Source organism: Sander vitreus, chromosome 21 (assembly GCF_031162955.1).
Source record: "Sander vitreus isolate 19-12246 chromosome 21, sanVit1, whole genome shotgun sequence".
Taxonomy (NCBI): domain Eukaryota; kingdom Metazoa; phylum Chordata; class Actinopteri; order Perciformes; family Percidae; genus Sander; species Sander vitreus.
The window spans coordinates 21466415-21489385 of record NC_135875.1 but is presented as its reverse complement, the minus strand read 5'-3'; the positions used below and the strand labels follow the sequence as shown (position 1 = coordinate 21489385).

The 22971-nt window shown below is 42.3% G+C and overlaps 1 protein-coding gene across 4 annotated transcripts in view; it reads right to left on the bottom strand.

The window, feature by feature from the left end:
- Window positions 1–14812: 14812 nt before the first annotated feature.
- The window catches only part of uts2r (urotensin 2 receptor), a 68536-nt gene continuing 60377 nt past the window's right edge, over window positions 14813–22971 (bottom strand). For 2 of the 4 annotated variants that reach the window (XM_078279632.1, XM_078279634.1), the window contains 2 exons: window positions 20966–21101; window positions 14813–17163 (listed from right to left, as the gene is read on the bottom strand). The gene's annotated coding sequence lies outside the window, so the exon portion shown is untranslated. The remainder of the gene's footprint in view (window positions 17164–20965; window positions 21102–22971) is intronic. The other 2 variants (XM_078279633.1, XM_078279630.1) reach the window with 1 other exon arrangement.

Here is a 22971-nt window from a genome sequence, read left to right as displayed (position 1 = left end):
ACACAAAATACATGTAAACCAAACCAAAATAAAATCTATTAGAGTATAAGAAATTAAGAAAATTAAAATAAAATCTATTACAATAAAGTATAAACATCTATTACTGTAGAGTATAAGAAATCTCTTCTGTCTTGACGATGGAGCCACATGGCCTAACCCTGCAGACTGATTGCTAATTGAAGATTTGTGTGAAGGAGTGTCAAACAGGTGCTTCGTTGATTTCATAGGTAGTTTCTAATAGTTAGGAACAGAACAGATGCTTTCTGTTTGGTAACCATAGCTAAAACAATGGAGTTTGGACTCCTTGAATGACATCCGTGTTAACTGTTCTGCAAAAGGGTGGGGGAAATGTGTCAATCCAATGAGAAAGGGTTAACACATTTGCAAGAGGTGTCTTCTGCTCTGCTGAGACAGTGATTATGAAAACCGAGTGGATCCCAGTTTCTTTAAGCAGGTCAAAGCAATCAAGAAAAACTGTAATCAAATGACATTAATAAACCCCTATGGAGACCCCTTGCAGCAAAAATGACATTGTACATTTAAACACTTTCAGAGCCATACCCTTGACTGAAAAAGGGGAAAAGACTTATTGTCCCCAACAACATAGTCTTAGTTCTACACCTACCTACCAAAGCCCTAGGCTATGCTAGATTAACTAGTGTGTACCTGAAAGTGTACCTCTATGTTCTTTTTACACATATGAATGTATACTACAGTTACACATGAGGGGGGGAATAGATTATACTCCTGGGTACTTGTATTCTGGCCAGCAAAGTGAGTGTGTCAGGTTACTGATTTAAAGCATCTCATTAGGGCAGTAGATGAATATTTTCTAATCTCCACTGGGGAATCAGCAGTCAATATCACTTATTGAAGTATGACATGGCGCTATGCTCCATTTTTTAATTGCATTCCTTTACTTTCAGATGTATGGTGAATGCATAACAGGTTTTGAACCAGGCAAAGAACTAGTAAACCATTTCCCCCCCAATGAATCTGAATTGCATCCATCAGATGTTTTCTATTTTTGTGCAATTCTTTTGCTTTAGGTCCGTAAAGTGGACAGGACAGCATTTATTGTCCTGAAATGCTAATCCACAGAGGATCCCTTGGGACGCCAATTAAGAGACTGCGCTCAGCAAAGAGAGAGAACACTCAGCACTTTGTGATGTAAAGTTAACTAAACTTAACTTTAAACTTACTATTAAATATGGCAGTTCTGTTTTGCTAACACCTCATGATAAACAGAGATGTTGGCGCTGTGCATGCTTATACAGCTTTCAATATTAACTATTTCTTTGCTCAATTGGCCTGAAAAATATACTGTAGTTTTCCACCTGATCATGCTATACGCTCTGAATGAAGTCACACATTTTATTTTATTTATATAGGACAGCCGAAGACATGAAAGGGGAGCGAGAGGGAGAATGACATGCAGCAAAGGGCCGCAGGGCAGAGTTGAAACCCTGGCCGCTGCGTCAAGGAGTAAACCTCTATATATGGGCGCCTGCTCTACCAGGTGAACTACCCAGGCGCCCGAAGTCACACATTTATGACTTTAAATTGACAGATACATCACAATTTAAGATAAAAAGATTACATCAAGCAATCAACTCATCCTATAGTGTAATAGTGAGATCAATTGTACATTAAATCATATTAGGTCTCAGGGGTCTAAATTTCAGTATCCGAATCCATTCATCCAAGCAGAATGTCACAGACAACAGTGACCCAATTATTACAAAGTGTAGTGGATTGTGCAGAGGTTGCTGATGATGGAGTTAAGGATTTTCAGCAGTGGGTGGCTTGACTGTGACTGTGCATTTATTTATCTCATGTTACTAATTACATTTGTGTACAGATGGTGAAATAATATAAGCAGTACCTTATGTAACAGATGTTCAAACATTTAATGTAACTGGCAAACAATGCTTACTACTTTTTAAAGAGCACACGTTTATAACAACTGTACACATACTGTCTGTTTATGCTGTTTGTATGCTGTTACTGTCATTCTCTACAGTATGTTGTTCTTTGTTGTCACTGTCTGTCTGTTCGATTGTCCGTGTTTCTCTCTGTTGATACTGTACATATTGTTTGGCTGGTTCTCCATCTTTTCATCCGTTTTAACTCTCTAACTCTGCAATTTAAATGTTTTTTTATGGCTGTCTGTGATTATACTTCAGGGTTTTTCCTTGCTCAGAATTGGTCTTTGGGGGAACACATAAAGCAGGGGGGTCAGGGGGTCCTCCCCCAGGAAATTTTGAGGGTAAAATATTTAAATTCCTGCATTCTAATACATTTTTAGGCACCAATTTATGGTAAAAATGTCTATTTATTGCAAGGAAATCACAAAATTCTGGTGGCAGGTAACAATTCAAAACACAAAATATAATGGAATATTATTCATTTTCAGTAGTCCAGTAAGGGGGGCTTTCACATCTGGGACATTGGGCCCGATACGATAACACTTGACCCCAAAGTCCAGTTGTTTAATTAGCGTGAGGGGCTTTATGGTAACCTTTTTTCCCCCAAGGAGCATGTTTTGCTCCCAAGTTGAAAAAATTTAGGATTGACTTAGGCTACTTAATCAGTGATGTTGAATGTAGCCTACAGTGTAACGGACCACCACAGTTCATACATACATGTGAACCGCGGATTAATTGTAGAGTTTAACCTTCACAGTGTAAAACTACTACGTTAATGGGGCACAGCAGAAAGACAGCGCAGAACGACGCTGCTTGTTCACGGTTTTCATATGTACTCCTATAGGCTTATACTTCGCATCAGGCGTTAAAACCATAACTATTTAACGCGACAACGAGACATTTTGAACCGGTAATGAAACTGTCTCAATTTAATACTGATGCCGTCATATGGCCGTGCGGACAGACAGCAGTCGGAGTTCCGGCGGAGCTCTGCATCCGTCAGCAGCGACTTCTCACTGCGCAGCCAGTTCCCCAGTGCAGCATGATCACCGGGAGAGTCCGGTACAGCCTGAACCCTGCAACGGAGATCCCGTTTGAAGGTGACGTACTTGATTTTGACTGAACGTCCCATTTTGAGTAACCTCTGATTGCGTCGGTCGGCCCATCTCGGGACCAGGCCGGCCGTTGCCGACTGGCCAAATGCTTAATATTATGCAATACATTTGACCATCCCACATTTAAAAAAAATGGTCCGGCCCCTCTGGCATTTGCCAGAAATGCCAGATGGCCAATCCGCCCCTGGTTCCAATCAAAAGCAGGGTCCAGGTCCTTGGATATCGGCTCTCCATAAAGCGATGCCAGGGGTCTTTAACTATTGCTATTTCAATCAGGAGAAACTTCGTTGCAAATATGCAAAAGGTTTATTTGTCATACACAAGTTGAACTGTATTGAGTCTTTGGCGATTAGACTCCATCGCTGTGTAAATAACATTTTATAAAGGGAGTAGAGAAGCCACGAGTGGGCAGGAATATCCCCCAATGGAGTCTAGACACTGGTGGTGGTGAAGGGAGTATGAAGACCTGAAGGAAGGAGCCAACAGGAGCGGTACGCTGGAGGAGGACCCGAGGTGCCGTGGATGACGATGACCGGAGGTGAAAGGAGTTTTGAACATTTATTGTACTTTTTGAACTATTAATGTTAGGGTGAGGTCTGGACCCAAGAGCGAACACAGACTAGATGGTTGGAATTTGAAAACAGTTCTTTAATGTAAGTTCAGCTGAACAGAAATCTTGCAATTCAACTAAGGAGGGTGGTGATCCAAATGGAGTGTAGGAGTGGAGGTAGGCAAGGCAGGCTCGAAAACATACAGGGCTGGTGGCGTGGCTGGAAGTGAAGATGAGGTAGACCTCCAACGTCTGCGCACAGTAAGACAACACAGTATTACTAAGAAAAACTTCGATAGCACAGGTTCACTAGGGAACTAGAGTGTTTAGCCGAGAGCAGTTACTACTTGGTAGACTGAAACAAACTGGCGCTGGCTGCCTGGATCACAGGAGTACTAGTGCTGGAGCTTGATTAGTAGATCACCTGCAGCTGCGCTGGAGAGCCAGGTGCCCTGAAGAAAGCCACGCCTGCCTACACACTCCCACATACACACACACAGAAGACCAAAAAAGGAAACACAACAGCCTGAGTCACGGACAGGCCGTGACAGGACCCCGCCCCCTCAACGAACGCCACCAGGCGTTCTATCCGGCTTGTCTGGGTGGTCCCGATAAAAATCCCGGAGAAGGATCAGATCCAGAAGGAAGCTCCGTGGCACCCAGGACCGCTCCTCCAGGCCATAACCCTCCCAATCTACCCGATGGCGAACATCCATGGCCCGGCGCACAGTAAACGCCGGATGGCCATCCATGAGTCGGGGGGGCGGAGGGGTTTCGGCCAGAGGGTTCAGAGGACATGCAGAGACAGGCTTGAGAAGGGACACATGAAACACAGGGTGCACATTCATGGACACAGGCAACCGCAGCTTCACCGCAGAGGGATTGATCACCTTATCAACAACGAAAGGACCCACATACCGAGGTGCCAGCTTCTGGGACTCCACCTGCAGCGGGAGATCACAGGAGGACAGCCAGGTTCCGAGCTGCAGTCCGCACCAAGGCAGCCCGAGCCTCCCTCCACACGTGCCAGCACCGACGGATGTTCTCCTGGACCGATGGGACAGCCACCTCCCGCTCCTGCTCAGGAAAAAGGGGTGGTTGGTAACCAAACATAGCCATTAATGGGGACATACCCGTAACAGAGCTGGACAGAGAGTTGTGTGCATACTCCACCCAGGCTAGTTGCGCAGACCAGGATGCTGGATCACGTGACGTCACACACCGCAGAGCCGATTCCAAATCCTGATTCGCTCGTTCCATCTGGCCGTTTGTCTGAAGGTGATATCTAGAAGAGAGACTAGCAGAGGCATCCTAAGCTAAACAGAAAGCCCGCCAAACCTGGGATGAGAACTGTGGACCCTGATCCGAAACAATGTCCCGAGGTATTGCACGCTATCTGAAAACATCTTGAACCAATAGCTCAGCAGTCTCTAGGGCGGAAGGCAGTCTAGCCAGGGGGATGAAATGTACAGCCTTAGAAAATCTGTCCACTACAGTCAAAATGACTGTGTTACCCTCTGAAGGTGGAAGGCCGGTGACAAAATCCACCGCGATGTGAGACCATGGTCGACTGGGAACAGGTAGGGGTCGCAACAAGCCCACCGGAGGCTGTTGAGAGGCCTTGCTTTGGGTGCAGACGGAGCAGGCCATCATGAAGGCTCAGGTGTCAGCAGACATCGTGGGCCACCAGAAACGTCGACGCAGGAAAGAGAAGGTGCGGTGGAAACCAGGATAGCAGGTGAGTTTAGATGAATGACCCCACTGGTCCTGAGACCTGACAGGATCAGGCACAAACAACAGGTTAGGTGGAGCAGTTATAGGAGCAGGGTGAGTCTGCTGAGACTCCCTCACCACCGCCTCAATGCCACCACACAGGAGGGGGGCAGGATGGTCTCAGGTTCACTGACGGTTTGACAACCAAACTGTCGAGAGAGAGCGTCCGGCTTAGTGTTGTGGGAGCCGGGTCTATATGTCAAAGTGAAATTGAATTTTCCAAGGAACAGGGCCCACCGAGCCTGGCGACAATTCCGTCGTTTGGCTGAACGAAGATAAGCTAAATTCCAGTGATCAGTCCAAACCAGAAATGGCTGTTCCACTCCCTCCAGCCAATGTCTCCACTCCTCTAGAGCCAACAACACCGCCAGTAACTCACGATTCCCCACATCGTAGTTGCATTCAGCAGGCGACAGACGCCGACAGAAAAAGGCACAGGGATGCAACTTGTTGTCCTGAGGGGACTGCTGTGAGAGAACCGCTGCTACTCCAGTATCCGAGGCGTCCACCTCCACGACAAACTGCAGAGACGAATCTGGGTGGAGTAACACAGGGGCAGAAGAAAACAAGTGTTTGAGCGTGGTGAATGCTGTGTGCACTTTGGAATCCCAGGTTAATGGGACATAGGGAGAGGTGAGTTGGGTGAGAGGAGCCGCAACCTTACTGTAATCCCTGATGAACCGATGATAAAAATGGCAAATCCCAGGAAACGCTGGAGCTGCTTCCAGGTAGCAGGTATCGGCCACTCAGTCACTGCCTTGATCTTGTTGGGATCCAGCTTCAGCTGTCCCTAATGAGGTCATAATAAGCTCCGAAAGTTTTTCTTGTCTGATTCATGGGGTGAATCCACCATCGTCGTCTGTTTCTCCTCCGGCGAATTCTTAACAGAAGAAGCGCCGCAATGGCTTTTCTTCTGTCAACAATTCGAACTGAAAAAGAACAAATAGCGTTTTAATTTTCCGTAGTAATATATGTATACATGTAGCCTATATATAAAGATAGGATAGGCTACAATAACAACGTAGTGTGTGTTCTGAGTGACGGTTCAACATTAGGTAGGCTTACAATATAGGCTCTTACAGCTACACAAGTTGTTATAAACAGACAGCCCATTTACCCATTTTTCAGAGTTTCAATCTGACGGCGCTATGTCCCGAGATAGCCCTCCCTGTACCTAGCAGCAGCAGCACCGCGTCAGACACGTTTATGATGTGTAGGACCACATCATAAAATCCACGCAGCTGACACGCAACAGAAACGCCACACTCGCGCGACACATCCAGTGTGTAACCGGCCTTACTGTACCTGTTGCTACACACCCTCCTGCAGCACTGGTCTCCATCTCTGTGGCTTCTGGTAATCCACATTCAGACCCACAGCAGGCTTGTTGTTCTGTGTTGGTTAGTTCCATAGATTCGTTATCCATGTCTATCTCTTCATCCTCCTCTTGCTCGTTTTGTTCTTCCTCTTCCTCATATTCCTCACTGTCCTGTCTTTCTCCCTGGTGTGCTGGCTCAGATGTGTCGCTAACATTAGTGCTAGCAGTATTAGCGCTAGTGCTAGCTGAAGCTGCACTTGATTTTATAAACAAATCAGTCAGTTTGTCAAATTCCAGATTACCAGTCCGTCACTGGCCGAGGGTATAGCCTCTGGGATTCCGTCCACCACTTCAGTGGGTCTTCCTCAGCATCCGGTATTTCCCTCTGGAGGTAAGACTGTAGCTCACTAGCTATGGCCTGGTCCTGTTGCTGAGGAGGTGTGACTGTAGAGACCTTGAAGAAGCTGCCTAGGCCCTTCTTCTTCTTCTTTGGATCATGCTCTGTATCCTCAGCAGGCGTTGCTGCAGTCTCAAGAGGGACGTTCTCCTGGAGGGAACTAATTATACTATCGCTCGATATTATACTCATGAGCTAGCGCAAGCCCAGATCAAAGAGATGGTAGGAGGCAGAGACCTCAACAACGACGCTACTGACGCCATAGGCCAAAGACCTGAACACAGACAAACACACACAAGTTACAAAGCCAGGCTGAGGGAGTCCGCCACAGCACACAGAGAATGTGACCGATGCGGAGGCCTGCACACCACCAAAGACGGTGCATGTCCAGCCAAAGGCAAAAAATTCAAACACTTTGCAAAAGTCTGCAACACCCATGCAAAAAAAGTGATACACACTGTGGACGAAGACACTGAAGATGAGCAGGTAGCATTTTTTATTGATGGACTTACAACTGAAAACACAGGAAAATGTAATGAAACAGCTTATGTTGAAATTGAAATTGGAACTCAGAAAGTAAAATTCAAAATTGACACTGGCGCACAGACCAAAGCAATTCCCATACACATATTTGAAAGAGTGTTTAGAGATACTGCTACAAAACCAGACACCAAAAGGATCTCTGGCTATGGTGGAGAGTTGCTGAAAGTGAAGGGCACCTGTCATCTGAAGTGTAAGTACAAGAACACCAACACTGTACTTGAATTCTACATAGTAGGCACCTCAGAGTCTAGTGATGAGAGTTAGTCTAGACCTTAAGCTAATCAAGCTGATACTAGCTGTGGCAGAGGAAGAAGTGAAGCCATGCACAGACACAGACAGGCTTCTTAAAGAATACACAGACATCTTCCAGGGGAGTGCAACCTCCATGTTGACCTGCCACACCAGTAGTATACCCTCAACGAAGAATACCCACAGAATGGGTCAACACCCTCGTAGTCATAGAAAAACCCCAGATTGGCAAGCTGAGAGTCTGCCTGGACCCCAGAGACCTCAACAAGGCGATACAAAGGCCCCACTACCCCTTACCGACATTAGAAGACACCACCACTTCAGCGTCCTCGACGCCAGATCAGGCGATGGGCCATAAATACAGAGTCATCCCTGCTAACAACATTCAACACCCTTTCAGCAGATACAGGTTCCTGAGGCTGCCGTTCGGAATCAATTCAGCTCAAGACGAATTCCAAAGGCACGTTGACGAGACGTATAAAGGCCTCCCAGGTGTAGCCACCATTGTCGACGACATACTCGTTGTCGGCAAGACAAAGCTTGAACACGACAACAACCTCAGGGCCATGCTGAGCCACACAAGAGAAAGAGGGGTAAGGCTAAATCCCGACAAATGCCAGATAGTTGTGTCAGAGGTCAGCTACTTCGGGCCATACGCTCTCGAGTGAAGGCGTCAAGCCAGACCCAGCAAAGGTGAAGGCGATAAGGAAAATGCAGCCACCCACAAGCAGAGGGGAGTTGGAAACCATCCTGACGTTGCACAACGTCTCTCTGAGGTAAATGCACCACTATGCCAATTATTGAAGCAGGACAGTGAGTTCCTATGGGACAAAAACTACGACAAAGCATTCATGCAGAGGAAAGAACTGATAACACATCACCCTGTGCTCGCGTAGCCCATTGCCTATGCTTCCAAGTCACTCAACAGCACTGAAGTGAACTACGCTCAGATAGAAAAGGAACTGTATGCATTTTATTCGGCTGTAAGCGAAGAGTGATTGTAGAGTCCGACCACAAACCTCTAGAAGCAATCCTCCGAAAACCGTTGACTGCAGCACCACCGTGGCTACAGAGGATAATACTACAGCTCCAGAAGTACAACATCCACATCATTCACCGCCCCAGAAAGGACATCCCAGTGGCCGACACCTTGTCCCGGAAGTCCATCGAGCACCAAGACAGCAGCCTTAGGGACAGCATGGAAGCTCTCATAAGCACTGTTCCAGTGAGTGACAGCAGGCTACTGGAGATCAAAGACGCGACAGCACAGGATGTACAGCTCACTGCACTTAGAAGAACCACACAGAATGGATGGCCTGACGAAAGGAGGAAATGCCCACTCAGCATCCAGGAATACTGGAATCACAGAGACGAGATTTTCGAGATGGAAGGAATACTATTCAAAGGTGAGAAAATCATAGTTCCCCAGAGCCTCAGAGGAGACATGATTCAGCGCATACACACAGGACACATGGGCGTGGAGAAAAGCAAGTACAGACGTCTTGTTCTGGCCCGGGATGGGCAAACAGATAGAAGCAACAGTAGAGCAGTGCAGCATATGCCAGGAAAGACGCGATGCCAACCCCAAAGAGCCCCTGCGGTCACACGATATACCTGAGAGACCATGGCAAGTGATAGGTACAGACCTTTTCACATGGTACACTCAAATTTCATCGTCATTGTAGATTACTACAGTAGATTCTTCGAAATGGAGCAGCTTACAAGCTGCACCTCACCTGCAGTAATCACCAAACTCAAATCTGCATTCGCTCATCACGGCATCGCAGAGACAGTCATCAGCGACAACGGACTGAGGAGTTCCGCCGCTTCGCAGACACGTGGGACTCCAGGCCGGGTAAGACTAGCTAGTGGAGGTGGGCTGTGTTAACACGGACTGGTGCAGAAATGGGGTGCTTGTATCCAACTAACTGCTAACTGCTGGTGGAGTTTGTGACTGTTAAATGCCGATCATTCTACATTGCACGCAAATTTACGGCTGTGTTTATACTCTGTATTTACAGCCCACCAAGCGCTAGTATGGGTTAGCTGAACTTTACGGAGCATATAATGTGTGTGCACTAAATGTAGCCTGTTTCGTATGTCGTTTTTATATATTTTAAATGTGAAACACCACTTGAGCCACGGTGAAATGTTGTTTAGTGTATATGGTTGAAATGACAATAAAACACACTTGAGTTGCTGCCTCACTGTCTGTCTGTAAACGGGAGGCGTGGCTTGGGAGTGGACTCTAAAGCAGCGAAGCAAGTGCATTCTGGGATTTGGTGTCTTTCATCCACATGAGCCAAAAACACATTTTCTGGCCTTTCTCGGCCTAGAAGGCACCAATTTCTAAAAAGAATTCTCATTTCTACTTCATAAGTGACCCAATTTAAAGATATATTCATCTTTCCAACGGTGAAATATCGCTTTAAATCTCTTAAGCTAATGGTGCCCCAAATGTGTAAATATTTCTTCCCTTGTGTTTACTGCTGTGGCAACAGTTTTAGTCTGTGGGTAACACTTTACAGAAACGGTATAATTCTTGAGTTGTTTGAGTTATGGGAAAATCATTAAAACTAACAGCTAAGACACAGAGTCATAGAGGTCTAACAATTATTTTTAATACGAGTGCACATCATTTACATTACTCATTGTCTGCAGTTGAGAATTACAGAAAAACGCCATCAGTTTTGCACTGTAGCTCCAGGTGTTATGTTACCCACAGGGAGAATGAGATAAAAGATAAATACAACATCAGCCAAGGGCAGACAAACCCCACATGACTAGACCGTGTGCGTCATCTCTTATTTGATTATATCACAGCCTAATTAAGCAGGTGGAGATTTACGTACGCAGTGTAGGCCTACTAAAGAATGGTCGGCTACAATAGTGGTTCCCAAGCTTTGAATTAATACATTCACGTACTCCTTCAGCAATTCCCAATGTGTTCTAAATGTATGACACTATTCATTATGTAAACGTAGGTTTTGTTATTTTTTTCATAAAATTGAACTGTCAATAATCTGGTTTACGGTTAGTTTGGTCAAAAATTGTTACTATTATTACTTGGAGTGAAGCTGAATGTTCCAAACATTTGTATAATGAAGCTCAGTGTAAATTCTTTTAGGAAAACTTCTAAACTTCATCCATCTCTCTCTCTTCCTAAAACTGAACAGCTGTTTTGAGGCATTCACTTTTCTGTTAAACCAATCAGAAGCGGCCATGAATTTCACGAGCCAATCCTCCTCCTCCCCTTCCACCTCCAGTCAACATCACCCACTGTACCTTGGGTCCTCCTGTCGGCTCCTCGGTCCAGTCTTCGGGCTCCTTCACCACCACCACCACCAGTGTCTAGACTCCATTAGCAGGGATATGTTTTTTTCTACCCCTTTTAAAATTATTTCATAACGATGGAGTCTAATCTCCAAAGACTCTGTACATTTCATATTATGTATATGTAGAAATAAACCTTTTCATATCTGCAACAAAGTCTCTCCTGATTGAACTACTTTCAGCTAACTATTTTAACTGTTTACTTATTACTTTTAGGTAACCATTACAGCCTCTTGCAATACTTTTAGCTATTTATTTCTACTATTTATTTCTTCTTTACTTTAGCTATTAGCTACCTGTTTAAACGTCTGTGTCCAGGTGTTACAGTTGATCATAATTTCTATTCATTTTTATTTTTTCAAATTAGTTAGGCTGCTACACAATCTTTCCAAGTACCCATGATACTAGTAGACGTACCCTCTCGGGTACAAGTACCCCTGGTTGGGAATAAGATAAGATAGACTTTATTAATCCCACACTGGGGAAATTCCTTTGCTACAGCAGCTCAAAAGTAAAACAATGTACACACAACAGAATACCACAACTACATATTAAGTAGACATAGGTGAAAAAAATATACATTAAGTATAAGAAATAGAGAAAGAATAGAATTAGTTATAATAATAATAGTAATAAATCAAACATATTTACACAGTAATAAACCTTCTATAAACAGACAGTATGTAAACACAGATATACAGATGAGTAAGGTGCGGATGGATAGAAATGAAATATTGCACAGCTGGAGGTGACACAGAAAAAATATACATTAGTGTATAAGAAATAGAACGGGACAGGATTAACAGGAGGTAGACCTTAATTTAACCACATTATGACATTTACTGTTATATTTAGTTATTGTGAGAATTTGAATAGAAGTGGGCTAAGCTTATAGCAATAAGGTAAATCTGCAGTTCTATGCAACTTTTAGCTTCTTTAAGCTCATTGTTTTAGGTTTCTGGCACAGAAGGTATGGTTGAGTCTCACCACTCTCATCAGTTATCTCATATTAAGTTGTGTTCAGACAGAAAGTGAAGCAGATTTTCCATCTACATACTCATCTTTGTACACTTATGAAACAGATTCATGAAGCCCCACTCCAGTTGAAACATTATCAACACTCAATTCACGCCGCAGTTTGTGAATTTGCGTCAAATTGCATCTTTCAATTGACTTTGTATGCAAAATGGTATGCTAAAATCTGCTTTGCGTTCTGTCTGAATACACAGTTAAAGTGCAGGCAGTCTTATTTCAGCCAATAAGCTCTTATATGCATAGAGAGCACTACCTGCTCAGTAACAAGAGAGTTGAAGCTAATTAGTTTTCGGTAAGGAAACTTGAACATCTAGCAGCTACAGACTTTATATTCGGCTAAGGATGCAAATATTGAGAGTATATTGGACTAACATTCATCAGGTGTCCAGCAACAATGCTCTGACATGTTTTTACTCCTGCGGTCATTACGAAAAACAACACATTCTCACTCCCAACTCACGAATACCCTCGGGATCATCATCTTTTTGCCGCTCTGGGCCAGGACCTTGGCGATACTTTTTAACACTCTGGGTATTCCTTTGCCGTCATTTTTCAAAACGCTTGGGACACGCTTGTTACACATGGGACGAGACCGGGACACAAACCCCGGTCTACTGGATGAAAGTCTTGTGTTGTTTGAGCCATCCACCACCCCAACCTGCCTCCATAACTGAATTTCGGTCTTTATACTACTCGCTACCACTGTCTCTCTTCATAATATGTCATCTTACAGCGCCACAGTTGAGCTGCTGCTCAGCCCAGTGCATCCTATATAGACGCTAAAGGGTGCATTGCACGTCGGTATCTGACGTTGACCAAGCGTCAGTATGTGACGACTTGGGAGTGAGAACGGGTTGCAAAATCACGTATTGACAGATATAAATCGTTCAGAATGTTGAAAATTTTAGCCTGACAGCTTTTATTCTATTAAATACTTTTTTCTTTCTTTTTTAGTTGAGAGATGAAAACAAGGGGTGAGAGAAATGGACATGACATGCAACAAAGGCCCCCAGCCAGAATCAAACCTGGGACATTGTGATTATGTTGCATGCATGCACTGTGACAGCATTTTGTTGCAATCGTGCATATTTGGTGGGATTTTATTTGATGTGATTATTTTACTGACTATTTCAATTTTCAATTCAATTTTATTTATAGTATCAAATCATAGCACGAGTTATCTCATTACACTTTACAGATCGAGTAGGTCTAGAGCACACTCTATAATTTACAAAGACCCAACAATTCCAGACTATGCTAACATTCTCTGGAGTTATGTGACTAATTAGGACTACTTCATATTCTGCTTCATTGAATTAGATAACGCAATAATATATGACAATTAAAGGGGTACTCTAGCGATTTTGTATTGCATGTCCAAAAAGTTGGGGGAATTAAGAGTTGTATTTAAAAGAGAAGACAAATCGAAGCAGTAGAGGCCCAGATCCAGATTCCAGATTAGTCCCAGAATGATTAAGATGAAAAAATGCTGGAACTTTGTTGGACCCTCCCTGTCTGTTGTATGCAGAGTCTTTCAAAGTCCATGACCCTAGTGTGTAATCCCGGAAGAATTTCTGAATTTTCCGTCTACACGCCCAAGCCAGATAACCCTGATGAAATCATGAAGTTTATTTTTTCTGACTTTTAAAAGCTCCCTCCAACAGATCACATTCAACTGCTCTCCTCATAACATAAATGAATACATGTAAATGCAAATAATTTGTGCTTATGCCCGTAGTGAGTTCTTCTGAGGGTTTGATGGACCACTGAGCTCTGCTCTCCTTTCCACCAATGAAACTCTGGATGTATCTGCAGTTGGGGCAGGCAATACAGAGGCTGGGATTGGTTTATGATTACAATCCAAATGTGGTTATTAATCAGTGTCATCACCATGCCTTGTCAGGAATAATAATGTGGATCTTGTGCGTTGCAGAAAGCACGGTTTTGTTTTACATATGTGACTGTCCAGTACTATTATACATTGTTCAAATTATCACTTTTTCTTATTCCAAGTAACCCACTGCCAAGTAAAAGAGGATAGAAAGCAACCAAACCATGTCAATCCTGTTGGTTGGCAGGCAGTTCTATGTGTGGCCAGTAAATTGGTTTATTTATGACATGGTAGACTCAAGCACAAGAAAAAAATAAAATACACACTGGCTGCTTCTTGAGTACAAAGCCAGCAAGCTACACCTAAGAAAGGCTATTGAACATACTCAGATCCCACGGTGATATCTGTGTAATTTCTCCCATTTTTCAAGCTCCTGCTACAAATGCTCCCAGATCTATAACAAGATTTCTTCAGAGGATAGATTGGTTAAATATGCATTAGCCAGGCAATGTTTGCAGATTTTCTCCTGCTGCTCTGGGAGTTAAATCAATAGAGATCTAACAGCTTGCTTCCTAAACTGCAACTCTGCTCACACTTTGTATCTTTTCTTGTAACAGAATTGAAGCCATAATATGATCAAACTGGCCTGGGATGACAACAGAGGCCTCAGTGGAGCCTCACAGTTCTGAAAAAAAAACGGTGGCTTCCCACATTTGTTGATGTTGTAGAAATTGACAGCATTGAACAGTAACATTTAATAGCAGTATTTACATGCAAAGGAATTAAAATATCTGTAAACAGATGAAATACATCAGCAACAATATTTATATGAGGGAATAGATTTTTTCTCAAACATATATTACATTTTGATTAGACTTTTTACAATTTATTTTTAAAGGTTCAAAGCAAGGTGCTGATGTTTTCATTTATTGAAGGAACACCGTGTATTACACAAAGGATAAGGCAGCCATTTCTCTTTATTTCTCTTTTTCAAATGCAAAAAACCCTGAAAAGATCAAAACCAACAATGTGTGGGCGCCATGGCATATGTGGAATTGACTCAAAAAACAACAACTACTGTGCCCATCATCATGGTTGTAAAGGCACATGTCAGCCAGTGCTACTGAGTAGCTCATGAATGTGTTTGTAATAGCTTTTTAGCCATGCTAGTCTACATTTTGGTCCAGGCTGATATGTCTCAAGTATTAAATAGATTTTTTACATTTAAATTTGTCCAACACTTGGTTTGTGCCTGCAAAAGCAATGACATTACCATCAACCCCAGCTATACCTTGGGTTTAGTGCTAATCAGATTGTGTTAGCATGCTAAAATGCTTAACTAAAATGATAAACATGTTAATACCTGGTAACCATTAGCATTGTAGCCTTGTCATAGTGAGCATGTTAGCATAATGATGATAGCATTTAGCTCAAAGCTACAGCGTCACAGAGCTGCTAGCATGGCTCTAGTCCCTTAGGTCATTTTCATATTAGGTATGATTGATTGATTGATTGATTGAGTCGTACGGTCCCTGAGGTCCGATCACTTTTCGCCGCAGCTCCGACTGCAGCCACTCCACAGCAGGCTGGTCGCTGCCTTCTGATTTTTGTGTGGATCAAACCCGGCGACAAGCATTAAGAATAGCTATAAAAAATATTTTCGATCATGGTCTCATTTGCTTATGTAGGTCATATAGAGGCATCAGTAATACATTGAGAGTTTCATAACCAGTTAAAAACTCCTTGTAGTTTATTTAAATAGCAGTCCACTTCTGTGTTTTGGTACAGATGGTTTTCACACCTGATGCTAACCGTACCCGAGTACACATTATCCGTACTCAAGACAGTATTTTCAAGTGGACACAGTGTTCACACTTTTTAAACAAACTGGACTTTTGGCTCAAGGGTTCCCAGATTCGGGCCTAGGCCCATGATCTGAAAGCCCCCTTAGTCTTGTTTGACAATAACTGAGGTCTATAGCACATAGGAAGATATGTCCTGCTTTGGCTACACAGGTAACGCAGTTAGTGGGATCCATTCACTGTTGGTTTCGGTCTTTTCATGGGATTTGTTGACAACAAGAAAAATATATAATGCCAGACTTACTGGATGTTCAGACCAAAAACTGTGGGTGTGTTTTTAAAAAAAAAAAATGCCGATGCTAATTGAGGCATGTTGCTTTAAATATCAGATGATGAAATGCGATCCAGAAAATCAAAAAAAAAAAGATTTAGAAACAGATCAATACATTTAAAGGATTATCAGATTCCAAAACAATGCACTGTGACAATCTTATCTCGTTATCTACCGTGAGGAAAGCAGTAGAAATACGATGTTGTCATTGCAAACTAATCGGCTAGGAATGTGTCTTTTATCTTTAACAACCTTGCATTTCTTCCCTATAATGACGTAGTGGTACCATTAAAATGAATGGGGGTGGGGGGCTACTTTTTTTCCACGCAATGTTGTTCTCTGTCTGAACACTGCCTTGCCGTTAAAATACAAACATTCAAGCTGTCCTCCGAAATCAGTCTTTCGCTACAGCTGAAGCTAATTCATGCATTTTCTATCTGTCATGGATTTAAAATACCAGACACATTTTTTCACTTCAGCTTTACTGACATTCATTTCCCTTTTTTTGAAGCCACTGATGCCTCTATCATGTTGCCTTTATCTTACTCCCCTGTTGTAACAGAAATAACAGTTTCAAAGACACTTTTACATGTATTTCACGAAGCCACTTGAGAAGCACAGAGGGTAACCATACGAGAAAGCATAAAAGTTAAAGTCTCCTTTTGCTATGTAATATGCTGATCTGATTTCTCCTCATGCCACAGGAGGTTCTGGGAGTGACAAATAAATACAGACGTGAGGGTGTCTACTTTGCACATTCTCAAACGGCAGCAACCAGCTTCTCATTCAGTTCCTGCTGGTCCACACGCATTGAACTGCAAATACAAAAGTATCTTCAATCTTCTTCATCCTCTTTCACAGTTGTGGTGATGAGAAGATCAGATTCTGCTCGTGGTTTTGATGTCTCCAACAGGTTCTTTCTGTCCTTTCTTCCTCTTCCAGCACAGCTCGGTCATATCTATCAGGGTGACAAAGGACAGGCTATTAATACTGTGGTTGTAAATCCTTCACACACACACACGCACACACGCACACACACGCACACACACGCACACACACGCACACACACGCTTCCCACTGTTTGCAGAGCATGTTCTCTTTGGAAACAGCATGTAAAAATAGCAAAGAAGCAGTTATCAGTTCCTGTGTGCATTCACAAAGGTAGGCACAGTTATTTTTGGTTTGCCCAAACACACACACACACACACACACACACACACACACACACACACACACACACACACACACACACACACACCATTATAGCATGATTTAGAGCTCATGGTTGACAGGATTGCCTGGCAGTATCAGATGTGAATGGTGTGTGTGATGTCTTTGGTCATCTTTGATCCATTATTGACACTTTCACACCAAAACAGTTCATCCTCATCCATTATGTATAACCGCTTAAGATGAAGCACATTTCCCCAGGGTGGAGTTTTTGCAGAGCTGTAAGCTTAGTCATAGTCTTTTTCATCAAATTCAGAGGTGCCTACTAGAGTTTCTTTTACAAAAGAAAGGCTATCTGTTGTTGTCATTTCCTCATAACTCAAAATCCTAAACCACACTTTATGTCTGTAGGTTGGATCACAAACTAATTTCCAAAAGATTAGCTTCTATTTGTGGCTTCAGATGACTGGATGGAAAACGAAAAGCACACCCATTCCGACACCGAAATTGCGAGGGCTGCCTTTGACAACTTTCTGAAACAACGATCGACAAACACGCCCACTTTACACAGGAGTCAGCCGGGTGTGTGGAGGTGAGACAGTTGCTGCATCTTATGTTGCTTAAATTGCCTCCTCATGGTCGCGTCTTAGTCCTCTTAAGCGTCACATGAATTCGTCAGCTGTATGGCGGAGTTAGCAACTCTTTCAGCTGCGCGGCTTCCGGGAAGGCTGCTCTCCTGTATCCTCGCCTATAGCTCCTCGATGAACCCTTGGTGTCATACTGGACAATACACTCTCATTTAGTGTGCACATAAACAGTATGTCTTGAAGTGCCTTTTTCCATCTAAGGAACATTGCACGGCTTCGCCCAGTGCTCACCCAGCAGAGTGCAGAAGTCCTTGTCAATGCGTATGTGACATCCTGCCTTGACTACTGTAATTCTTGTCTGGAATCCCTAATAAGCTACTCCACCGACTCCAACTCATTCAGCAGAGAGGAATAGAACATGCTCCAAATCCACTAGCCATTTAACACCATTGCTTATGCAACTGCACTGGCTTCCAGTTGCCTACAGCATATGTTTCAAAGTCCTGCTTCTGGCATACAAGGCCCTACACAATTATACCCCTACCTACCTCACTGACCTCCTGGAAGTTTACACCCCTTACCGCTCACTGAGATCCTCCTCCCTCCTCCTCTCTCAGCAAGGCGTCCCAGGACCGTCTACAACTGGTCCAGAACTCTGCTGCAAGGCTGTTGACCAGGTCCAGCAGAATTTTGCACATCACTCCTGTTTTATCCATGTTACATTGGCTTCCGATCACTTTACATTCTCAGTAACGATAACGGCGTTGCAACGATGGGAAAACTAATTAATTAGATTACTCCGTTACCGAAAAAATAACGCCGTTATACTTAAACGCTGTTACTCCCAACACTGAATGTAATCTATTCAAATTCAATTCAATTTTATTTATAGTATCAAATCATAACAAGAGTTATCTCAAGACACTTTACAGGTCTAGACACTGTAATTTATGAAGACCCAACAATTCCAATAATCTGAATGCAATAAGGAAACATATTTATTGAATTTGCTGATTGCCGCATGTTGTAGAAGTAATTCATTAATCAAAGGGTTTGTTTTTTTCAATATTTGCAAAAAAAAAGGCAACAGAATATAATTATTACACTCCAATATACAGTGCATATACACACATATTCCAATCATTAAAATGATATTATTTGTATTAAACAAGTGTAATATTGCCCATGTTAAGCTCACTGAGATTGCAAAAAAATAAAGAAAGGGTCCTTGGTAAATTTTATTAACGATACAAGAAATTGCAAAGATCAATGGGGAAAAAGTGGCACAAAGTAAAAATGAGATGGTAAATGAAGCGGCCTTGTTGCTCTTCCAAATATTTAGCATCATATTTCTGGCTCTACTTCCTTTAGCATGGTTCAGGTCAGGACTTCCTATTTGAATTATAATTAAAAAAAATGTCTATAATGTAGCTTTGAGCATACATAGGTGCATTATTTGACATACACATTCCATTAGCAACACACAATATCATTATAAAGCCACACTGAATAATTAAGAGGTAGTTTATATTTTTTGGAAATACGCTTATTTGCTTTCTTAATAAGAATTATAGATGGAACAATAACACTCTCATGTCTGTACTCTAAATATGTGGCTTGAGACAGAAGATGGTTAGCTTAGCACGGCACAGCAAGATAGAAACAGGGAAACAGTCCACGTCTCTTATCTTATCTCGTTATCTTGGTTTATCAATCTTTAATAAACCCAAAGTGAATACATTTGCAGTTTTACGAGGGTTATGTTTTGGATTATTTACTTGGCCGGGACTTGTAAAACCAACCAACAAAGAATCCAGGACTTACGCTTTGGCTACATTGAACGCGTAACTTATGCACACTGTTCGCGTAGCGTATGTGCTGCGGAATGTATCTTTTAACTGGCTACACCTACTGCGCACACATGGCGTAGGATTGCGTGAGTCACAGGCAAGATGCTGAGCTTTTGCTTTGGGATTGTTGTTGCTTCTTCAGTTTTAAGGAGCCGGCACAGCACTGTTAAATGTTAATCTACTGTCAGCAGGGGAGAGGAAACAAGAAATAAAAACAAAAAACTCTCAAAATGAAACTCCCAATACGCTCATTGACAGTCATTAAGTCGTTTCCTGTATATCGGAAGTTTAATTTAAAAGACATATAGACAATGTATGATCCATTTCTGTGTAAAACGGCCGCACACACCTCGGGTAAAACATTTAAATAGAAGACTGTCCTATTTTTACACTTGTAGAGCGGATCTCCGCGGAGCATAGGCACCACTACGCGCTGCTCTTGTGTCAGCCAGTTTTATTGATTATAGTGAAGTGTAGTTCGGAACATCTGCTCCGCATACGTTATGCGTGCAATGTAGCCGGCCCGTTGCTGTTTAAGGTCAATAAATAGTCCTGCATCATGGTCGTAGATGTATTAAGAGAGCTAGATATAGCACTACCACTCAGCCTTGCTGCCGGTACTGCTACAAAAACATCCCTTACAGCCCAAAAAGCATTTTCCCCAAAGACCACCATTAAAAAAGAGATGCCTTTAAAATACATACAAACTGGATACAGGATAAAAAAAAATGGCAGTGGCAGTTCACCATATTAGTTTGCATGCTAACAATAGCTAATTAGCACAAAACACAAACATAACATAAACTCATTTTTTTTCGCAGTATTAGATATGTTTTTTGACCTGACGATTGCACTAGATGAAATGTCGGGGGTTCACCAAGGTCAGTACAATTCATACTCCATGAGTGTCATGGTAATCCATCCAATATTTTAGATATTTCAGTCTCGAACAAAGCTGTAAGCATGGCTATAAATTCAAAAGATTATATAACTCTGTAATATATCCGACATCATTTTAGAAAAAGAAAATGTGTATTCAAAATGCAAGGCATCCTAGTTTTACCAGAACAATTAAACCACTAACTAAGTCTTGAGTGATTTCACTGCAAAGTCTTACTGAAAGTTTTGGACCATAACGATACTTTCAACTTACATCCGTAATGAAGTGTGTGGATGTGAGAGACTTGCTTGTTAGCATGAGCAGATGCAGTTTGAAGTCATGCTCTCGTCACTCTTTCCACATCCAGTTTACAAGAATCTCTCACTGGAACATCCAGCATCCCCCTGGCCTGTAAATGTGAGAGCTCTATCATTAAAAGATACCGAATACACACTCTCACGCACACAAAAAACTTGGCACACAACAGGGGCACTTAAAGACTTTTCCTTCCCACTCTATAATGCTGTTGCAGTTGGCATGCAAAATGCTGAAAGAATCTACACCATTTCTTTCATTCAACATCTCTCTTTTTTTGACATTTTCTTCCCTAATTCAATTTCTATCTTTGTGTTTATCTAATGCATACCACTGCGATCAGAGCTGAAGTTCACATATTTGGACTCCATGATTACTTTAATTATTAAATCTAATACTAAGACTTTAAAGCTAGGCTGTCTGATCGATCTGTGTTTGAATATTTGAACTTTTCGCTTTCTAAAGTCAACTTTTGCACCATCACGTCATATTGCACCCACCCAGCATATTGCTTTTAAAATGTGATACTATATGCTTAGCAGTGTACCAGTTGTGTAGGACTGTTTACATATTTAGGCAAAGTCACCTTTGGCTGATAAGGTAAAGTGCAAATGTGAGCAATTTGTATGTTCAGTAACAGTGCACGGGTCAGTAGCTAACATAACAAAAACAAATCCATCCTTTGTTTGAATCAGCTCATTATGAAACACTTTGTACACTCTGTTGGTTGCAAACACCTATACAGATTAGTTATCTATGCTATGCATCTGCTCTTTACTTTATCTTCTGTGAGACTTTAATCTTCCTGCATGGGATTATTAATGTTCATCTTATCTTAATCAAAAGAGTGATTTTGGGGTGCATGTTTCAGCACTTTCAGGGCCAATTTCCTTCAAACTTGGGACATTCCCTTCAGTTAAAGTGGAGGAGATTGGGAGGATGATGTCTGCACAATGTCAAATGTATAACATTGTTTATAGATAAACACATTTCACATTTTATCATTTGATTTTCTTTTAGTTCTTTTTTTGTTGAGAATTTCATATAGGAAAATAGGATTGAGGTTGTGACAGTCAGAGTGAACACACACACACACACCACATCAGACTCGATGTATGTTACGCTTCTGTGGTGAACTAAATTTATATCACATAGGCTTGTACATACAAGTCAACTTGGCCAAAATATTCAGAAGTGTTAATTAGCCTGGTAAGCTTAAACCTATTGGCAGACAGAAAAGTTAATACTGTAAACCCATCTATTACAACTACAGGACTTTACCACCTGTAGTTCTATGGACTCGTTGTGATTCGGGGGTGAAGTTGCAACATTGTTGTATTTTCCATTTGGTTTGGTTTGCGTTCACATAGTCTATATCCACGACGTTCCACTTCCGGGATTGCTCTGGTGCTGCCGGAAATTCCGCCGGATACATGTCTTAGTTATCTCTTAGTTTTAGAATCTTCTAATATTTTAGAAGGCAAACAATATGAGCAGCTGACAGAATGCAGCTGCAAAGTGAAGCAGAGGGTGGGCCCTGATGAGGGAGAGATTTTAAATGTGTTGTCACACAGACAACAAGCCATGTACTGTGGCGCAAAAAGTGAGTATGCGCTATATGTAGCGCATAGGGGCGCTTATAGCCAAAGCGATGGTAGAAAAATAAATAAAAAAATAAAATTATTTTGTGGGTATTTTCTATATGTAGCTGCTGTTGTGCATTTCTAAATCATTTCTGCATTTCCTCAATGTTATATAACATTTTAGAGGACTAACAGGCTAGAGTAGGCACCCTGTCTCATAAGATTCCATCATAGAATGTTGGCATAGAAGAGGGAGTGGGGGGGGGGGGGCAGGTACGAGTAGTGAGTTGTCGTCTATGGAAAACGATGGCTAAAGGTAAAAAGCTGTCGGGGGCTAAAAATAGAAAAAGAAAGAGGGAAAAGGAGATGGCATGTCAAGGG